Below are 22,181 nucleotides of genomic sequence, written 5' to 3'. Positions count from 1 at the left end.
ACGGACTTGCCCCTAAATACATAACTGACCTTTTCTCCTTCTCAGCCAAAAGACAGAAGCTCACATTCCAACTTCGTTTCCCCCCCCCAGTGAGAGGTTGCAAACTGAAAAAAACACCATGAACACCTTCTCTCACACCAAGCAGCATCATGGGGTAAAGACCTAAAACAATTATTTTCGCCCACTACTTATGAGGAATTTAGGAAACGTCTAAAAACACACCTGTTCCTAAAGCATCTAGACAACTGATCCACTCGTCTCTCTCCCCCAATAGCGATTAACTTGTCCTTTTGATCACTTTTTCCTCAACAATGAATTTCCTGTCCTATTAATTCACTTTCTTCTACCCCTCTTGAAGTCAATCAATTTGTACCTTTGCTTAATCTTTTGTAAACCGCATAGAACTTCACGGTACTGCGGTATATAAGCTGTTATTATTATTATTATTATCTTCGTATATTACATTACATTACATTAATGGCTTATATTCCGCCTGTACCTTGCAGTTCTAAGCAGATTACATCAAAAAGATAGCTGGACATTTCCAGGAAGAGAAATACAATTAAAGACGTTGGACCTAGTACATCAAAAAGATAGATGGACTTTTCCAGGAAGAGGAATACAATTAAAGGCGTAAGGTCTAAAACAATTTTGAAGTAAGGAGAGGGGAAAAGGAAGGGGTTAGGACATTTGGGTGTATTTCTTGAATAGTATGGTCTTGATTTCTTTGCGGAAGTATATCTGCTCCAAACCCTGATCATGTAACTTATTTAATTTTAACTGATAAGATAGGCACCAGCAGATAATCCTGTGCACCCTACACTGATCCTCTTATACAATTTGACACAGGTTTGCATAGGTATGTACGTTGTCCCTCTAATTCTAGAAAGTTAGGAGTGAGCATTTACGCCAGGCATTGAACAAGCTAAATGCTCATGCCTAAAGTTAGGTGCGTATAATTGTCCCCTATAGAATTTGATCCCAGATTCTGTAACCGGCATCGCTATTGGCAGCTGCCTTAAAAGTGGCCGCCAAATGCGTGCCAATCACACGACAGCGCCGAGTACAGAACCGTGCCCCTTGCCAGGATTTTCCAGGCCAACATTTCCGGTGCCTACCTTTCATGTGAACCGCTGCTCCATCGGCGCTTTAGGACGCCTAACGCCACTTCCGGCATTAGCCATGCCTACAGCGGTGCTAGGCATCTTAAAGCGCTTATGTAGGCGTGATCTAAGTGCTGGGGGTTTTTAGGCACCAATAGGCGACTACATTTTTGCTTTTAAATGTTTTTTTTTTTTTTTTTTTTTAAAGAATGTTTTCAACTTAAGTTAGGCGCCAGTTGAGTCTGTGCCAAAGCGACTCGCCCAGCTGCAGTGAGAATTGAGCCCAGTTCTCCAGGATCTCAGCTCACTGCACTAACCATTAGCTGCACAGTGTGCAAAAGCCCTGCAGATGCTTGGTTGCTGTGCACCTACTGTAGGAACTCCATGAGCGTCAGGAGCAGCGCAGGCCATTCAGCGCGGCTCCCCACGCTAGAAACTGCTAGCGCAGTTTCATAGAAGAGGGGGTAAATAAATAAAACTTTTTGAACTAAAAAAAAAAATAAAAAAAGAAATCTTTTAAATAAATAAAATAAATAATAAAATGCATGTGTACTGTATAACCTCTATGCAAATGTATGAGACAAATCATTTTCAGAGTTTGTTTTATATCAAAGTAGCTATGTTTCAGTCCTTGCTATCTTTTATTTTTTTTTATTTACTGAAATTTCTAACAACACAGCTAAGATACCTCTGGTATAAACATAGGAAAGCACATCCTAGAGACATGCAAATAAAATAAACATTGTCAAAGGGAAATTATTAACCTATATCCAGTCCACTGTAGGGGAGGAAAGAAGCAGAAAAATCAAAGGGAAAAAAAAGTTTTCATTGAAGTCGACAAAAGGAAAAAAAAGCCATTCTCCATAAACTAAATTATACAACTCCAAACTGCCTCTGTCTCCGGCAAGCTAGACAAGACTCTCCTGCTGTTAACAAAAGTTGAAAACTGTGACGGGTCAAAAAGGCATATTTCACTGACTGCAACTTTATATTACACTTGCAGGGATACTTTAGAAAGAAAAGTGCTCCTAATTGCAGAACACATGGTCTAAGTCAGTGGTCTCCAACTCAAACCCTTTGCAGGGCCACATTCTGGATTTGTAGGTACTTGGAGGGCCTCAGAAAAAATAGTTAATGTCTTATTAAAGATATGACAATTTTGCATGAGGTAAAACTTTATAGTTTATAAATCTTTCCTTTTGGCTAAGTCTTAATAATAATATTGTCATATATAGCTAAAGAGACACGTGATCAATAACCATTTTTTATTTTACTTCTGTGATTATGATAAACATACCGAGGGCCTCAAAATAGGACCTGGCGGGCCGCATGCAGCCCCTGGGCCTCGAGTTTGAGACCACTGGTCTAAGTAGCACAACACTTTTCTCCTTTTCTGGGGATCTTTAGTAAGGTCAGGTCAGGAAAAATCTTGACCTGAAAACTCAGACAGAAAACTTCCCATTTCTTGAAACCCCCCTCCAAAAACACAACTTGAAGTAACTAGTCACGGTCAGAAGGCAAAACTAATGTTACACCAGAGTAGCAAGAGTTACAGATTCAGATTCAGAAGTCTCTGTAATCTCAGACACAATAAGAACAAAACCAAATCCCTTAGGCTAGGACCCTCAACTCATCCATGCTACACTCTGAGGACTACAGTAGACGACACAGACTTTCCATTAGAACTAGAATCCCGAATCTTAGGAGTAGAAATCAACAACCACCTATCCATGAAGAGCCACGCACAATCAATAATAAAACAATCTTTCCTTGTGACGAGAAAGCTAAGATCCATCAGAAAATACTTTGAAACGGAGGTTTTCTGAATTTTTCTGCAATCCCTAATCCTATCTTGACTAGACTACTGTAATGTAACATTAGTTCTTTGCTCTAAAATGTTGCTATCGCATCTACATGTAGTTCAAAATGCAGCATTAAGACTCAAAATATGGACTATGGAAATCGGAACACCTACAGCCCTATTATATGAAACTACATTGGCTGCCCATAACGGCAAGGATCAAGTTTAAATTAGGCATCACCACCTTTAAGATCTTGACAGGGAATGCCCACGACTACCTAACCTAACTACCCAAGTTGGCCATCCTACTCCAAGGTGCCTCCAACAAATATTCCACCAGAAATATTTTCCACTTAAAATTCTCAGCATACAACACTATAAAGTCTCCCTGGCAAATTATATTATCCATCCAATATCAATTAGCAAAATGCTGGAACCAACTACCACTTACTCTATGATCTTGTGACCACTATCTCAGGTTCAGAAAACTTTTAAAAGCATTTCTGTACCAAGACACGGAGCCAACCCTACAGTTTTCTGAACCTGAAAGTGAAGTGGCAGAGAGTCTGTGACAGACAGTGACGGTCTTGTATGCAGAATGGAAGCTGCTTGTGACACAGGGTTGCCCTCCAGTTCTGAGTTTTCAGAATGCGGTGATCTAGTGATGGTTTTAATCCAGGGTACACATGGAATATAAATCCTGATTGCTTTGGGGAAGCAGAAGCACAGGTTCATGCAAGCAAAAGGTGAAAACCCAGGACTGAATCAGTAAGTTAGTGACTCTACCCACAAGCCACAAATTCAAGAGTTAGCCTGGGATTAAAAATTATCTCCTTGCTACCTATGACATCTACATGTTATGTCTAACCAGAAGCCAGTGTTTTTTTATCCCGAGACATTAAATCACCGTATTTTCACGCATATAACGCGCGCGTTATACGTGTTTTTACAAACCGTGCATACCCTTGCGCGGTATACAAATTTTTTTTTACATAGTTCCCCCCCCCACGACGTCCAATTCACCCCCCGCAGGACCGCTCGCACGCACCCGCACCCCCACCCCGAAGGACCGCCGACTCCCCGACACGATCGGGGCAAGAGGGAGCTCAAGCCCTCTTGCCCCCCCGACTCCCCGACACGATAGGGGCAAAAAGGAGCCCAAGCCCTCTTGCCCCGCCGATTCCCCAACTCCCCGACAATATCGGGCCAGAAGGGAGCCCAAGTCCTCTTGGCCCTGGCGACCCCCCCCCCGCTAGTTTTTCGGGCCAGGAGGGAGCCCAAACCCTCCTGGCCACGGCGACCCCCTAACCCCACCCCGCACTACATTACGGGCAGGAGGGATCCCAGGCCCTCCTGCCCTCGACGCAAACCCCCCTCCCCCCAACGACCGCCCCCCCAAGAACCTCCGACCGCCCCCCCCCAGCCGACCCGCGACCCCCCTGGCCGACCCCCACGACACCCCCACCCTCCTTCTTCGTACCTTTCTGTAGTTGGCCGGACAGACGGGAGCCAAACCCGCCTGTCCGGCAGGCAGCCAACGACGGAATGAGGCCGGATTGGCCCATCTGTCCCAAAGCTCCGCCTACTGGTGGGGCCTAAGGTGCCTGGGCCAATCAGAATAGGCCCGGGAGCCTTAGGTCCCACCTGGGGGCGGGGCCTGAGGCACATGGGCCCAACCCGACCATGTGCCCAAGGCCCCGCCCCCAGGAAGGACCTAAGGCTCCCGGGCCTATTCTGATTGGCCCAGGCGCCTTAGGCCCCACCAGTAGGTGGAGCTTTGGGACGGATGGGCCAATCCGGCCTCATTCCGTCGTTGGCTGCCTGCCGGACAGGCGGGTTTGGCTCCCGTCTGTCCGGCCAACTACAGAAAGGTACGGGGAAGGGGGGTTGGGGGGTCGTGGGGGTCGGCCAGGGGGGTCGCGGGTTGGCTGGGGGGCGGTCGGAGGTTCTTGGGGGGGGCGGTCGTTGGGGGGAGGGGGGTTTGCGTCGAGTGCAGGAGGGCCTGGGATCCCTCCTGCCCGTAATGTAGTGCGGGGTGGGGGTAGGGGGTCGCTGTGGCCAGGAGGGTTTGGGCTCCCTCCTGGCCCGAACAACTAGGGGGGGGGGTCGCCAGGGCCAGGTATACAAAAATTTCTGTACATAAATTTGTGTTTTCCGCGCGCTATACCCGTGTGTGCGTTTTACACGGGTGCGCATTATCTACGTGAAAATACGGTAGCCTCTCGTGTCACAATTTCAGACTGTTTGGGTTTGGCTGAAGCAGTCAGTCTATCTTTGTGGTTTCGCTGAATACTAACAAAACTTGCACAATCAGTGACGTTAATACCATCTGATTCAGCAGAGATGGATAATTGCATTCATTTTCACAGCAGTACTGAAAAGGTTTTAAACAGAGCAATGTGTATGATTCTTCCTCAAAGTCTATTTCTTGGTTATTTTAGTGAGCTAACTCATTAGGGCTATGTGAGTTTGTTAGTGCACATTTTGGGCCTGAACCACAGAGAGTTGTTCATGACACAGAAATATAGACATAGAAACATGATGGCAGATAAAGGCCAAATGGCCCATCCAGTCTGTCCATCTGCAGTAACCATTATCTTTTACTCTCTCTAAGAGATCCCACGTGCCTATCCCAGGCCCTCTTGAATTCAGACACAGTCTCTCCACCACCTCTATCGGAAGACTTCCACGCACGACTAGGCCTATGTACGTAGTGTAAATAAAATATGTCTATAATTTATTAGCCAACTTTGTTCATAGATACATTTTTAAAATTTTCTTGGGGGGAGAAGAGGATGAATCCACCCGCTAACACTTCTTTCCCCCAGGTGGAGGCACCCAGCACCAAACAAGTGACGGAGACTGTCTTTGGACCCTGAGCCACCCCAAAGGGTGCATTATCTTCGAAAGGTATCAACTTATTTCCTTTGTTTTATTTCTTTATATGGCCTGATTCTATAAATTATGCCTAAGTTAGGTGCTGACAGGGGCCCTAATCACGGACACCTAGCGATGCCCAACTCATTTCCGTGTGCAACATGTTTTTAATTGGTTTAAATGGCATGATAATTGACCACGCCATTAAAAAAACAATTAAAAATATATCATTTTAATGATCAATTTAGGTTGCTCGCTGACATCAGCGCGGTGCCCAGCAACGCCTAAGTCGAGGGGCCTTCCGACACTTAATGATGTCTACCTGAAAAGTAGGCTTGGTTAGGGGTGGAGAATAGGCGTGGTAGACTTAGGCATTGCTAGGCATCAGCATTAGGTAAAGCCTGGCCTAATATACCGGTGCTTCCGTCTAGGACCTCCTAACGACACCTACGCATGATTAAGAGGTGCCTAGTGGTTGATTGACAACCGTGTCTACAGTCAAACATGATTAGGCGCCATTTACAGAATCATGCTCTTCGATCTTTAGGATGTCTCACAAAGTTATCGGTCGATGGCGATGGCGATTGAACGTTTTAAATCACTGATAGTCGCAAGATTTATAACTGGATATTCAATGCTGAGTCCATGTCTGGGTCCAGTTTAGCTGTATAAGAACATATGAAATGCCGCTGCTGGGTCAGACCAGTGGTCCATCGTGCCCAGCAGTCCGCTCACGCGGAGGCCCCCAGGTCAAAGACCAGTGCTCTAAATGAATCCAGCCTCATCTGCGTACGTTCCAGTTTAGCAGGAACTTGTCCAACTTTGTCTTGAAACCCTGGAGGGTGTTTTCCCCTATAACAGACTCCAGAAGAGCGTTCCAGCTTTCCACCACTCTCTGGTGAAGAAGTAATGCAGGTGGGAGCCAATATTCAGTGCCAGCAAGACATAGCTAAATGAGCAACAATATGACTGACTGCCTTTTGTGTGATCCTATCTGCCACTTAGCTCTGTGGACACCAGTACTGAATATGGCCAGTGCCTGTAAAACTTCTGGCTCCTCCCTGACTGTCCACAGACTGCCTAACTGTTGGTGCCTACCTAGGGTTGCCAGATATCTGGATTTCACCGGTCATGTCCTCCTTTTAAAGACATGACCGGGGATTCGGACGGCTTTTCCAAAACCCGGCATTTTGTCCAGGTTTTGAAAAGCTTGGAGCAAATTACTGTCGGGCAGGAGTGCATCCACGCATGCGCGGATGCCACATGATTACGTCAAATAAGCACGTGCGCGTGATGTCATTGCATCGCATCCATCCATGCGTGGAATGGATGCCCTCCTGCAGGCAGCGGGGGGAGGGGGGGCGGCTGGGGTGTAAAGGGGCGGGCCTGGGGGGTGGGTCTAGGGGTCCAGATTTTCCAAATGGAAAATCTGGTAACCCTATGCCTACTGAGTCAGGTGCCAACCACCCAATTAAATTTTAATTTAAGCTAATTATAAAGTACTAATTGCGTGCTATCAGTGCTAAATAAATTAGACTACGCGCACCGATCTAGGCACCTAAATTTAGGCATCTTTTATAGAATCAGGGCCTTGGTGCGTTCTATCCCAGCACCTAACTTTAGGGGTCCTTTAGAGAATTTCCCTCATTCTCTTCTCTCTCACTCTACCCTTTTCTTTTCCTTCATACCCCTTGTTTCATTCATCCTTCCTCCCTTTTCTATCCTCACCTTCTCCCTCTCTGGCCCTGTCTCTTCTCTCCCTCCTAGTTTAACCAGCACCACAGTCCTGCAGGGCACGTCCGATGGAACACAATGGATCATGTGAAATTTGCTTTCCCACGCCGTGTATGTCTTTCCTACAGTAAAGTTTTTCTCAGCACCTAATGACCCCTTTTTACCAAGAGATCACAAATATTTGAGAGAGTAAAAGAGTAAAAAGGCCCAAGCCAGTGAGCGGCAGAGCTAGGGACGCACATTCATTCAGATCCCGCAATGTAAGCAACATAAACCCAACAAGACAACAGGAAATGAGCGTCTGAGCCCTGGGAAAACAAAGCAAGCCACAGAGCTTTTCACCCTTGAAATTCTGCCGTCTTTCAGCAAACAGTGTACATGCAGAATGCTCCTTCCAGATTCCTCAGTCCTATTGCTTACTACATCAGACTGTCATCCCGGAGGAACGCAAATGCTATGGCCGTGGTGGTTCCATAATGGAAAAATTCACAGCAAGAGCAGCCTTTTTGCTGACAGTTCTTGGACACCTCGCTCCATTTACCTATTCTAAACCTTGCCTGTTCGTAGCCTCAATGACACGTCTTTCTTCCATTGATGTGGTGCAGACAACAGGGAGCAACATTAGTTTTCTTATAGATTACAGCCGACTCCACCTAAGTGCACGTCGGTTAAGCGCGCGCTTCGGTTATCCGCATGTGACCTGCGCGGACCCTTTTTTTTTTTTTTTTTTTAAACATTAAAATAAATGGACATAAGCCCCGGATAATTGCCCTTCCGATAAGCACACAATCCGCTTACGCGTACATACGTTATAGGTTCAACCGCCATTCTCTCACGTCACATTCACTTCCGGTTAGACAAGCCAATCAGACCCACCTTCGCACACACATTCGTACATATGGGATGAGCCACCTGTTTCGGAACGACAGCCTAGACCTAACCAGGCATTCTTTCGTTGTTACCTGGAGATAAATAGCTGTCACTATGGACTATGGACAGTTTTACAGCATCAGTAGTCAGATACGTGCAGAAAACAATGACCGATTATTTTAGTAAAACGTAGAACGTTGGCACGGTTGACAACTTCTGTAATGTAGCGCGTTTTTGGTTGAATAAAAGTTTTATTGCATTCGACTACTGTGTACTGTAATTTCATGACTGACAAGTCGTACACCGTTTAAGCGCACATGGCGATCCGGTCTGAAGGCCGTGCACTTAAGCGGCATCTACTGTACTACAGTGAAGGTCATATATGCAGAATGGAAGCTGCCTATGACACAGGGTTGCCCTCCAGTTATGAGTTTTCAGGACGAGGTGATGTCGTGGAATGTTGCTACCATTTGGGTTTTTGCCAGGTACTTGTGACCTGGATTGTCCACTGTGAAGACGAGATACTGGCTAGATGGACCATGTATCAGACCTCACCAGGTCTGACCAGTAAAGCTATTCTTATGTTTTTATGTAGTGCGGGTTTTAATCCAGGGCATGCATGGAATATAAGTCTCGATTGCTTTGAGAAAAGCAGAAGCACAGGTTCATGCAAGCAAAAGGTGAAAACTCAGCACTGAATCAGTAAGTTAATGACTCTACCCACAAGCCACAAATTCAAGAGTTTGAGATGAAAATGTTTCTCCTTGTAACCAATGACAGGAAGCCTTACATCTAACCAGAAGCCATTAAGTTGTTCGTGCCACATCTGAACAGTAGTTTTTTATACAGAGATATTAAATTAGAAAAAAAAACAAAAAAAAAAACAAGAAGATGAGGAAAACAGAAACTAGAGAAGACAAAGGTAGAAAAAAAATTCTATTTATTTTTTTGATTTAGGATAAAGTAGTATTGTAGCTGTGTTGATAATTATTTATAAACAGAAAATGGAAATAAGGTGATCCTTTTATTGGACTAATTGTAATACATATTTGACTAATTCAGAGGCCAAAACCCCCTTCCTCAGGTCAGGACAGGATACCGTAACAGCAGTATACTTTACTGACCTGAGAAAAAAGGTTCTGGCCTTTGAAAGCTAATTGAAAAATGTATTAGTCCAATAAAATGGTATCTTATTTTCCATTTATGTTTTATTTCTCCCCCCCTCCCTTTTTATGAAGTTGCATTAGGCTTTTTTATCGCCAGCCGTAGCAATATTAGCTCCGACATACATAGGAATTCTTTGGGTGCTGGAGCTTTTACCGCAGTGGCCTGCAATAAAAAACCCTAACTCAGCTTCATAAAAGGGGGGGGGGGGTATTTGTTAATTTGTAAAGAGATGATCGCTGTTTCTCTGTCTTTTCAAATTTACGTCTGCTGTCTTTTTATAATTTGCATAATATTAGGAGACATGCATCACTGTTTCTGTGGTGTTGCATTGTATGCAGAGTCAAAATTCTTGATGGTTCAGTTTAACTTTTGTCTATATATATATATATATATATATATATATATATATATATATATATTTTATCCCTCCTTTTACAAAACCGTAGAGTGCTTTTTTTAGCACTGGCTGCAGCAGTAACAGCTCTGATGCTTATAGGAATTCTGTGAGCGTCTGAGCTGTGGCCGGTGCTAAAAACCATGCTACGGTTTTGTAAAAGGGGGAGGGGTTAGTTTGCGATTACATATTCCATACTGGGCGAAGGTGTTTTCCATGTGTACGAAAGACAAGGTTCTCTGTTAGCATTGACTGTGCAGGATCAATCTGTACTAGTCTGGCTTGTTTAGTTTCACAACGCGTGTATTGCTGTTCTACTGCTCACTGCAGTATGTAAGATGTTGCCTTTTCCTAGGTACATTCTTGTTGTGCCACGTGTGGATTGATACGAAAAATCAAGTTTTTCATATAAATGAGGGGGATGTCAAAAATAATGGGCCCCGGCTGTCCCGGTATGCTAGGTACGCCACTGGAATTGCTGTCAACTTTGCATTTTACTGGAAGGTTTGGTCTGGTGACGTAGTGGCAAACCTATGCACTAACCACAGTGCATAGTGGAGGAATCTGGGTTCAATTCCTGGTTATGGCCTTGCACCTTCCGAGACCTCTCTAACCTCAGTGACTCAGACGCTGGGAGAAGGGTGTTATTTATCATGCAATGGTGATGGAGAACTTTTCTCTTGTTCCTCTGAGCTTCCAACTCAACCAGATTCAGGAATTTGGAGATTTTTCCCCATTTTATACTTTCTCCCTTCTCACTTTTGTCCAGACATCTCAGCAATAGTCTTCAATTGCAGGCCATGCAACAGCACACCCTAAAACCATGGACTCTAAATCCAGACAGTAGCAATCAAACATCTGACCTGCATTGTTTCATTCCCAGTCACAGCTGAACTGTATGATAATTCCCTTCCCACTGGGGGTGAAGCTGTGAATTCTGTCTCTATGTCACCCCCAGCTACAGCTGACATGTACAATAACTCTCTCTCCATCCAAAGGCTGTGAGCATCGCCATCCTTTCATCCCTAGCCAGGGCAGGATTAATTCATCGAGGGCCCTTAGGCACACAAGTACACTGGGCCCCCTGCCCCGCCCCACCCCATCATGCGCCCAGGCGGAAACAGGAAGCTGTGTCAGAGGGAAGTTTTGGGAAGCAGCACCGTTTGCACAATTACAGTTCCCGTTGCCTTTCTTACGCGTGTTGCTTGCTTGTCATACTTTCCATCGAGGGGGGGGGCCGCGTTGCCAATCCAGGGGGGGGGGGCAAGTTGCCTTTTGCAGAGTGGCACAGCGGGTGCAGGAGTCCGCCCGATGCTCCGGACCCAGACACTGCAAACACCAATTGTGTGGGTCAGTTATGGAGATCGGGCGTGCACACCGCTGGCACTTCTTAAAACCGACCTGCGGGGGCATGAAGGGGAAGATAGCCTCCGCAAAATCGAAGTCCGAGGCCTGTATAATGGCAACAGGCCCCGCCGGGGCAAAAACGAAAGAAAGGGAAAAATCAAAGTATTTTTTTTTTTTTTTTTTTTGCAAATTAAAGAAAATTAAACCCGAAGGTAAGGAAGGAAAAATTCAGGAAAAAAGCGTGAGCGGGAAGGCAGAAAAGTGATTCAACGGTCGTTGAAAAAATACACGCGTCTTCTTCGCTCCGCGGAAACGAAGAAACTGGGGACCACGCACTCCTCCGTCGGGCGGGAAGGCACTCGCGCACGCGCGGTGCGGCCAACTAGAAACTTCTAGTTAAAAAGGTCCGTACCGAGGGCTCCGTCGGTGACGTCACCCATGTGTTAAGAATATGCTGCCTGCTTGTCCTGGGATAAAGGGCCCATCGCCGTTTGGAAAAAACAATGTTGACGTCCTCCTTCATCAGGCCCCCCTGACCTTTTCAGGCCCTAGGCACGTGCCTACTTGGCCTATTGGTTAATCCTGCCCTGTCCCTAGCTACAGATGACCTAGCTACCATTAGGCAGTGTGTGTGTGTATGGGGGGGGAGCTGTGAACACTACCATCATGTCACCCCCCAGCCATAGCTGATTGATCCAGGCAGTAGAAGTCCATCTCCTAAGCTAAAATGTAATGCTGCCAATGAACCACTAGGCCAGCTATGATTTTTGATTTTTTTTTTTATTTTAAATCTTTATTAATTTTCAAAGCTAATACAAAGGGCATAAATTATACAGACATTAATAACAAAATAAGCACTTAAATTCCATTAATAACAATACAGAAGATAAATATCCCTCCCCTCCATCAATTTAATCAAGAAATAATCCAAAAAGCTATCCCCCCCTCCCACCCGGCGTTATGGGGGGTTTGGGGGGTTGTAACCCCCCACATTTTACTGAAAACTTCACTTTTTCCCTGTTTTTAGGGAAAAAGTTAAGTTTACAGTAAAATGTGGGGGGGTTACAACCCCCCAAACCCCCCCATAACGCCGGCGCGATCTCTATTAAGTAAACTGGGGGGGCTCCCCAACAAAAACCCCCGTCGGATCCCCTAAAAACTGTAATTTTGTGCGGCGCGCACCTCCGTCTTGCGCTCAGTTGTTGGCGCGCGCCTTTGTCTTTCGCGGGGTTGTCTATGAACCCCTTGGTCCAGATGACAAATTAGAGAAATAAAGAGACAACCTTAGATACTTCCAAGCCACACAATAAGCTTTCCTTCAAGACTTTAAAATACCTTTGAGGAAAGGACGGTAAGTGGCTTCTTTCCCTTGTTTATTCATTTAACTCCTAACCACATTCACAGCTGCCAGCCAAGATTGCTGTGTCCGCTCCCCCATCGAAGTACAGACAGAGACACACTGTACAATACCTTTACAAGAGACAGTGAGGAACCACCAAGCTCCCAGTGACTCTGAAAGGAAGGACGCTGGGCAGGAGTGTGCTGGAGGAAATAGATGCCCGTCAGTGCACTTTTTGAGCAGATCTGTTTGTTATTCTAAAGGGAGCATCTGGCTTCATGAGGAGACAGGGAGGTCACTTGGCTTGCTGATGCAGTGCAGGGTGAAAACAGCTACAGTGGCTGAGCTCAGGCTGAAAGGCACATTGTCAGCAGCAGAGGCAGGTCATCAACGGAGCTTTTTCTGGGGCGTTTTTTGACTGCGCTGCCGAGGGGCCAAAATAAGGAGGCGATTAATTTGTTGGAGGTTGTGACACTTCTTGTTTTGCAGATATAAGCATTGCATATAAACATCTTTAAGTTCTAGAGCTATATACAGGGTAACTCACTAAGAACAGTTTTCTTGCAGAAATCTATGGGGACAATATTCACCTGGCAATGGTCTTTCTTTCATTATATGTTGGAGGAATTGCCGTACAGCAAAAGATTAGAAAAACTGGGCCTCTTCTCCCTCGAACAGAGGAGATTGAGAGGGGACATGATCGAAACATTCAAGGTACTGAAGGGGATAGACTTAGTAGATAAAGACAGGTTGTTCACCATCTCCAAGGTAGGGAGAACGAGAGGACACTCTCTAAAGTTGAAAGGGGATAGATTCCGTACAAACGTAAGGAAGTTCTTCTTCACCCAGAGAGTGGTAGAAAACTGGAACGCTCTTCCGGAGTCTGTTATAGGGAAAAACACCCTCCAGGGATTCAAGACAAAGTTAGACAAGTTCCTGCTGAATCAGAACGTACACAGGTAGGGCTAGACTCAGTTAGGGCACTGGTCTTTGACCTAAGGGCCGCCACGGGAGCGGACTGCTGGGCACGATGGACCACTGGTCTGACCCAGCAGTGGCAATTCTTATGTTCTTATATAGACTTGAATATTCAGTGCCTGCTCCTATCAGAGCACCCATACACGAGTATCACCAATATTGAGAGGTTGTACCAGTGGCGTAGCGAGGGTTGGAGGCACCTGGAGCGGTGGCACCCCTCGTTGCGCCTTCTGGTGCCCTGCCCCCGCTCCTTCCCTGCTCCCTACGCCATTGTAAGCAGTTTCTCCAGCCTGCTGGTTGTGCCAGCATTGGCTTTCTCTCCGATATAACTTCCTGACCCCGAGACCCGGATGAGATTTCAAAGAGGAGCCAGGCCAGCGCAAGCAGCAGGCCAGAGAAGTTGCTCACGCTGGCGAAGATTTAAAGAGGCGCCGGGGGAGAGAAGGCACGAGCATGGTGTGGGGGCACGCAGAGGTGCCGGTGCACCAACCCCCCGTACCATGCCACAGGGTGGTACCCAGATAGTTACCCGGTTAATTTAGGTCATCCCTTTTGCCTGGTCCGTCCAGTCTGCCCAATATAAGCATACTGAAACTGGGAAAGACAGTTCAAAGACTAAGGGGGGAATTCGTCAAGGTGCCAACGATTAGCATGCACTACCTTCTAAGATGCCCATTGTATTCCTTTGGGTGGATTCATGTCTAGCGTGCACTAATCGTTAGCATGCGCTAACACTGTTAGAGCATGCAAAATCAGTTAGCACCCCTTGATGAATTCCCCACTTTAGTCTTTGGACTGTCCTTGCCATTTTCAGGGCAGAAACTGCCCAGCACTGGCTTCATTTTCAACTGCTGGAGTTGCCATAGAAGCCCTCTCTGGCCCAACAAGACCTATCTAGCCACAATCAGGACACAGACTATAGCAGTCTGCCTGGCACTAGCTTTATTTCCCAATTACTGGATTGGACACTTAAGCATGGTTAAGTTATAGAATAGCCCCCTATATATATATATATATATATATATATATCTTTCTTACTTTAAGCAGTGTAATAAATCACTGCCAGTGAATATCCCTTCTATTCTAGTCTGGACCTTTCAAGAGCCAAGCCATACGTAGATATGAAGCAGGTTCTTCCATTAGAATGGATCCCTGCTTTGGCTCTAGCCATGATGGAAATACATATAACAGCCTCCTGTACAGGCAGGTCTGGACTAATTCATCTGTGTCCCTTGTTCCTGCCTCTTTCCTGCAACTGAAGAACTACAGTGCCTTTGTGTTCTCTCCTGAAATCATCTTGATGTAATTATGGCAAGTGATTCGTTGGACAGCCTTCACTCCCTGAAATATATGCTTCTGAGAGTACCAGTACATTGTCTGTCCTCATGAAGTAATGAAGCTTGCCTCTCATGCCAAGTATGGGCTCCTGGTGCCCCTTGTTTATGCCACTACTGCTATGTTTCCTGGGTGTGCCCTTACCAGTTTTTCCTGGAGATGTTCTAGAAAGGTTTGGACAATTTCCTGGATGAAAAGTCCATAGTCTGTTATTGAGAAAGACATGGGGGAAGCCACTGTTTGCCCTGGATCGGTAGTATGGAATGTTGCAACTCTTTGGGATTCCGGAATCTTGCTATTCTTTGAGATTCTGTATGGAATATTGCTACTCCTTGGGTTTTGGCCAGGTACTAGGGACCTGGATTGGCCACCGTGAGAATGGGCTACTGGGCTTGATGGACCATTGGTTCTTATGTCTGAAATCTGTCTCTGTATCCTTTGACCCGGGCAGTGCGTATTTCTCCCCATCCCGTAGGCTTTCAGGGTTGCATTCGTAATCACAATTACCCAAAAAGGTGGTTCTAGGTCTATCCTCTTCTCTAGACTGCTCCTTTCAAATCACCAGGTTGGGCTTCTTTGTGGTGCCCCCCTAAAGGGACTCTTTTTCATAGTCCGTATCCCTCAATTTCCACCAGATCATCAATGAGTTCTGCAGCAATCACATGTCTATTTTTAGTTGAGGGTACTATATCCAGGGCTACTGTCATGGATCCCAGAACCTGCAACGCGTTTTAAGCCTTCAGGACCTTGATGGTTATCAGCTGTCACACTTTGACCTGCAACTTCATATCCTGGTTTGTGGAGGGCTGATTCCCCTTTCCAGTTAGTAGTTAATGCTAGGGTGGAAGCCTAAACAGCTGTGGTACTTCTTTCTGTTCTTTACACTGGCTGGGCTAGCATGAGATCCTCTTCTCTTACGAAAAAGTGCAATGCCCAGGAATGCAGGGGACAAACCCAAAGAAATTCAAAGGTGGCTGGGGTTTTATAACAGCCTCAACTTCACTTCATAAGGGTCTCTTTCCACCATGTCAGTCACTGATCACTAGAGCCCTCCCCTTGCTCCCATAGCTGTGGGTATACACTTCTCCCTCTGTATCCACAGTTTCCGTATCTGCGGATTCGCTTATTCACGATTTTTCGGCTGCTGACAAAGTCTCCTAATTTTCGTCACTGAACCTGGCGTTTCACATTGGAAATCACTGCTCCCAGTGGTTCATGGAGGAAATCACTACTCCCAGCGTTGTACGGAGCAAATCGCAGGTCGGGTTATTCACGGTTTATTATCTTTTTCAGGTCTATTTTACCAAAAAAAACGTAAATAACATGCAAAACGTTATTCGCGGTTTTTCAGTTTTCATGGCTATGTTCTGCCCGCATCCCCCGTGAATACGGAGGGAGAAGTGTATTTACAAATCAAAGTCCAGTGCTTTAGTAGGTCCACTAGAGGTTTCTGCCATCAAAGTGGAAAGAACCCTAGAGTAGAGAATAACATGGGGACAAATTTGTCCCCATCTCCTCAGGAACTCAATTTCCCTGTCCCGTGAGTTTTGTCACTGTCCCTGCCCCATTACTTATTTTTTTTAATTCTTTATTCATTTTTAAAACATATACAATTAGTGAAATACAGAGTAAATTAATCATTTTACAATATAGACATCACTTAACATTTTTCAAATATTCATGCTTATTAATACCCTCCCCCATCAAAACTTTTCCAACAATTTTTAAATCATATTTACCTACCCCCCCACCCTGGATGTGCATATTATCTAATAACTAAACCATAACTATAGAGATTCTACAAAAGAACGTCAATGGGCCCCAAATTAATTTAAAGTTTTCATTATTCCCTAATATAGCAGCATTCATTTTCTCATATTTATATATTAGACATAAACTTGCCCACCAAAATGTAAAGTTGAGACGATCCCAGTTTTTCCAGTTTCGTGCAATCAATTGTATAGCTGTACTTGTCATAATTAAAAAGAGACTTCTTTTATGTTTATCTAGGGGATCTTTAATATGCAAAATAGTACCACAAATTATTATTTCACAGGTTAAAGGAATCTCAGAATTTAAAATGTTATTAATTTTTCCCCAAACTGATTTCCAAAAAATCAGAATTCTAGGGCAGTAAAACAATAGATGGTCTAATGTTCCTATGTCTAGGTGACAATGCCAGCATCTATTAGATCTAGAATTATCTAATTTATTCAACCTAACTGCCCCATTCCTGTAAGCTCTGCCTTAACCGTACAAGCCTCAAACACTTATGATTTTAAAGTGTTTGAGGCTCGTGCAGATGAGGACGGAGCTTAGCCATTGGTGGAATGAGGTGTTATGACATCACAGTCTGAGCTCTAGAATGTTGCTACTTATGAATTTAAAGTGTTTGAGGCTTGTGCAGATGAGGACGGAGCTTAGCCATTGGTGGAATGAGGTGTTATGACATCACAATCTGAGCTCTAGAATGTTGCTACTGATGATTTTAAAGTGTTTGAGGCTTGTGCAGATGAGGATGGAGCTTGCAGGAATGGGGCAGGGACAGGAAAAGAACTCACGGGGACAGGATGAAAAATGAGTTCCCGTGGGGATGGGGAAAAATTTGTCCCCGTGTCATTCTCTATCCTAGAGGTCTCCTTGACCCTGTTCAGTAATGAAAGAGACCCTCAGGGCAATCCCACAGGAGAATTTCTTTGCCACAACAATACAGCTTTCTTCTGCCTGTTGGAGACAGAAAATATTGCCTTTCCTATTACACCAGGTAATACATGGACGGCAAATAGTTTCATACTGTCTCTATCTGCTGAAGGAGAGAAAAACCCCACTTGAATGAACTGGTCTAACAAGGACGAAGGGATAGACACAAATTAACTCCCAGCATGCAACACCAGCCAAAGTTTGAAGTTAAAAAAAATGCTTCCTTACCTTTAAAACCAGATTGATCAAGTGCTTCCCACAACAATTACCTTAACAGTAAAAACCTTAGGTGTACTCATTGACAACAATCTCACTTATCGTCCTCAAACGTCCTCAACTTAGTGCTCTGGTTAAAAACTGTTTTTATAAGCTAAGGATGTTAAGATCTTTAGTCTCTCTTCTAGACTCCAATTCTCTCAATATCTTAATTCACTCTCTTATAATATCCACAATTGACTACTGTAATTCATTTCAAAATATTGCTATAAAAATGATCACAAACTCAAAAAAATGTGATCATGTCACTCTCTTGTTGAAGAATGCTCATTGGTTGCCCATCCATCATCGGATCATTTATAAAATCGCCCTTCTTACTTTCAAAACTCAACAGACTAACGCTCCAGCATTTATTGATAGAATCCATATTCCATACGATCCCCCTAGAATCCTAAGGTCTGCATAAGAACATAAGAATGGCCGCTGCTGGGTCAGACCAGTGGTCCCTTGTGCCCAGCAGTCCGCTCCCGCCGCGATCCCTAGGTCAAAGACCAGCGTCCTAACTGAGACCAGCCCTACCTGCGTACATTCCAAAATACTGTTAATGTCCCCTCACTAAAAATAATTAGCACTTGTCGCGCATACATCTTTTGGGTAACGGCGCCTTCAATTTGGAACTCACTTCCTTTATACATAAAGGGCTCCTTTTACTAAGCTGCACACAGTATTCCAAATGAGGTCTCGCCATGGTTCTGTATAATGGCATTATGACTTCAGGCTTCCGGCTGACGAAACTCCTGCGGATGCAACCTAACAACTGTCTTGCCTTCGATGAAGCCTTCTCCACATGATCAGCAGTTTTCATGTTTGCGCTGATGATCACTCCCAGAACGAGACTTGGGAGTGATCATCAGCGCAAACATGAAAACTGCTGATCATGTGGAGAAGGCTTCGTCTAAGGCAAGACAGTTGTTAGGTTGCATCCGCAGGAGTTTCGTCAGCCGGAAGCCTGAAGTCATAATGCCATTATACAGAACCATGGTGAGGCCTCATTTGGAATACTGTGTGCAATTCTGGAGGCCACACTACCGAAAAGATGTGCTGAGAGTAGAGTCGGTGCAACGGATGGCCACCAGGATGGTCTCGGGGCTCAAGGATCTATCGTACGAGGAAAGGCTGAAAAATTTGCGGCTGTACTCGCTCGAGGAACGTAGGGAGAGAGGAGATATGATCGAGACGTTTTAAGTATATTACCGGCCGTATCGAGATGGAAGAAGAGATTCTCTTTCTCAAAGGACCCTCAGCCCCAAGAGGGCATCCGCTCAAACTCAGGGGCGGGAAATTTCATGGCGACATCAGGAAATATTTCTTCACCGAGAGAGTGGTTGATCCTTGGAACGAGCTCCCGGTACAGGTGATCGAGGCAAACAGCGTGCAAGAACTTAAGAGCACATGGGATGCCCATGTGGGATCCCTTAGAGGTTTAAGCCAAGGGAACCTGTCACCAGAAGTGGGATCCCTAGGATAGTAGACTTGGGGGTGGGTCAGTAGAGTGGGCAGACCTGATGGGCTATGGCCCTTATCTGCCGTCATCTTCTATGTTTCTATATTAGTGTTTGTAGCACGCTACACAAAAAAATACTAATGCCAGCTCTATGGAGGCATTAGCGTGTAGCGTGCACGGCAATATAGCCCGCGCCAAGCCCGCTAGTGCAACTTAGTAGTAGGAGCCCAAAGAGCAGAACAGAGTTTGGATAGATTTAAGAGTAGTTTAAAATGCTTTCTTTTTAAAGATGCCTACGATTGATTTATCCTATGCCTTTTAATTTATTTTATTCTTTTATTTTTTTTCCTAAAATTAAACTTTTCCCCATCTTATCCTTTTGTTTTTACCCTCTTCCCCCCACCCCCCAAGATAGTCTGTCCTGTATTTGAGTCAGATCCTTTCATCTGCTGAAACTTCCCAGAATTGCAGCTTCCATTCCAAGGGGTCTCAAGGCTCCCATGACACTGCGTTTATTCACAATATGTATTACCATAAGAGGGCTTATTCCCATCGTCCTCGGAGGAGCTGATTTACACATTCACGTACATATCGGCACGCCCGTACCCACACCCCCGCACATATGGAGAGATTTTCTTCTGAAGCCATAAACAGCTGATGACAAAAAACAGAACACTGAAACCTGAAACCAGATGTGGAGGTTAGTCAAAAGACAGAAGACAGAAATGCTGTGGCCATAGTAAGAGCCGGGGAGATATTAAAGATCCAGGGAGTTAGTTTGCAGTCGATACAGATAGAATTGTACAGCATTATCACACTTAAATATTCTTGTCAGCTGCAATCAGCCACAAAAGTATTTCTGGTATGAATATCAACACTGGTAGCAAACATTCCAGAGAAGTCTGCTGCAGTTGTGCTGCTTTTAATAAGAGCCAAACAGTCCATGTGACCACTTTATTGAATAGACTGGTACAACAGAAAAATGTACAAAAATAAAAAAAAAGCTTAGAACTATTTTTAAATACATTAGAAGAAGTAAAAAAAAAAAAAAAAAGTTAAACAGCAAAAAAATAAAAATAAAAGTTAAGTATAGAATCTGAGAGGAAAAAAATTGTTGATAGTAAAACTTTGTCAAAGTTCATTAATAAAAGCTGAGACGGAGCAAAATTATGTCCCTGAGATAAAACAAACTAGATTGGAAAAGAAGAAAGAACGAGCAGCCCTTGAGAGTTAGACTTCGGGGATGGCCATAAACTCAGTGAAGGAACTTCTGCACTGGAGTCAGTGAAAGACAGTGGGATTAAGGAACTGGTGAGCATTCAGATGACGATAACCGCGATGGCGAGAACTGCCAGGCTCAGAGACGACAGCTGAACTTACTGACGAGACAACATGAATGGGGAACAAGCAAAAGAAAAAAAAGTAAGAGAAAATACCAGAGAGACAGTGACAGGATCTGGACCAAGAAGATGTAACGCAGAAACTCGAACGTGTTGATTGGTTGATGAAGAGAGCAGCAGGGATACCTGGGTAAAATTTTTATTGCCATTTATAACACTTTGGGCTCCTTTTACTAAGGTGCGCTAGCGTTTTTAGCGCACGCTAGCCGAAAAATTACCGCCTGCTTAAAAGGAAGCAGTGGCGGCTAGCGCGTTAAGGCTCTAACGCACCTTTGTAAAAGGAGCCCTTTGTACAAGGCCAACGTGATTATTTATTTATTTAAAAAATTTCTATACCGTTTTAAGCCAAAAGTTCAAGTTCAAATTTATTTGATAAATCGCCTATTAAAAACATTCTAAGCGATGAACAATATTAAAACAAAATATAGGGAAACAAACAAATTTTAAAACAATTTTAAAACAATTTTAAGACAATATGTTAGACAACAAATGTTATTAAGAGACAAGTAAAAAGTCAAAGTGCTAGAGAGTTTCTTTTTATATGTGACTTAGTGACAAACATGATATAAAAGGGAAAAGTTACAATATTTTAAGCAAGAAAAAACATAAAAAGGATAAAAACATAAGGAGGGGGGAAGTAATTTTAAAAAGACAAGCACATTAGTTTAGTCGTTTAGTTATTAAAAACGTCGTTAAATAAAACGGTTTACAAAAGTGTTACATTCATAACATTTTGCAACAGAAAAAAAAACAGATGAACACAAGTAATCAAATCCTTCGGAAGATCAGTGAACAGGGAAAATCACCAAGTTCAAGTTTTTAAACATTTGATGAAACGTTAATCATAAATTCGAAGCATTTTAACAATTAAAAATGGGAACCATTAACAGACTCGTTAACGACAAGACGCAACATACATAAAATCAAGAGGAGAGTGGGAGAAATACAATTTAAAAAGAAAAGAGTACAATTAAGCTTAAAGACAAAAGGGCAGTGAGGGAAATCATATTAAAAGTTGAATGGGATCAAAACAGTTATCAGCTAGGTTAGACCCAGAGATCATTTAGCATTCATATGCATCTTTAAAGAGGAAACAGTTAAGGTTTCCCTTAAATTTATCTACATTTTGTTCAGCCCTTATATGTAAAGGTAACGAGTTCCAGATTGTAGGGGCTGTGGTTATGAATGAAGAAGCCCTACAAGTGCTAATGATTTTTAAAGATGGAACGTGAAGAAGGTGCCGAGATACTGATCTTAACGGTATTGCGGTATAGAACGCATAGAACTTAACGGTATTGCGGTTTATAAACTGTTATTATTATTATTATTATCTTAAGGTTCTTGAAGGATTATAAGGAATGAGAAGCTTATGAATGGGCAGGTTCTTTGGTGTATAGGGTTAAAAAGGAAATTAAA

At 44.1% G+C, this 22,181-nt stretch overlaps 1 protein-coding gene across 3 annotated transcripts in view; it reads right to left on the bottom strand.

Annotated features, from left to right (window-relative positions):
• Positions 1 to 22,181, bottom strand: part of PDGFRB (platelet derived growth factor receptor beta) — a 145,709-nt gene that overhangs the window by 77,570 nt on the left and 45,958 nt on the right. The gene's annotated exons all lie outside the window — the stretch shown is intronic.

This window comes from Geotrypetes seraphini, chromosome 18 (genome assembly GCF_902459505.1).
Source record: "Geotrypetes seraphini chromosome 18, aGeoSer1.1, whole genome shotgun sequence".
Lineage (NCBI taxonomy): Eukaryota > Metazoa > Chordata > Amphibia > Gymnophiona > Dermophiidae > Geotrypetes > Geotrypetes seraphini.
This window is presented reverse-complemented; position numbering and strand designations above follow the sequence as displayed.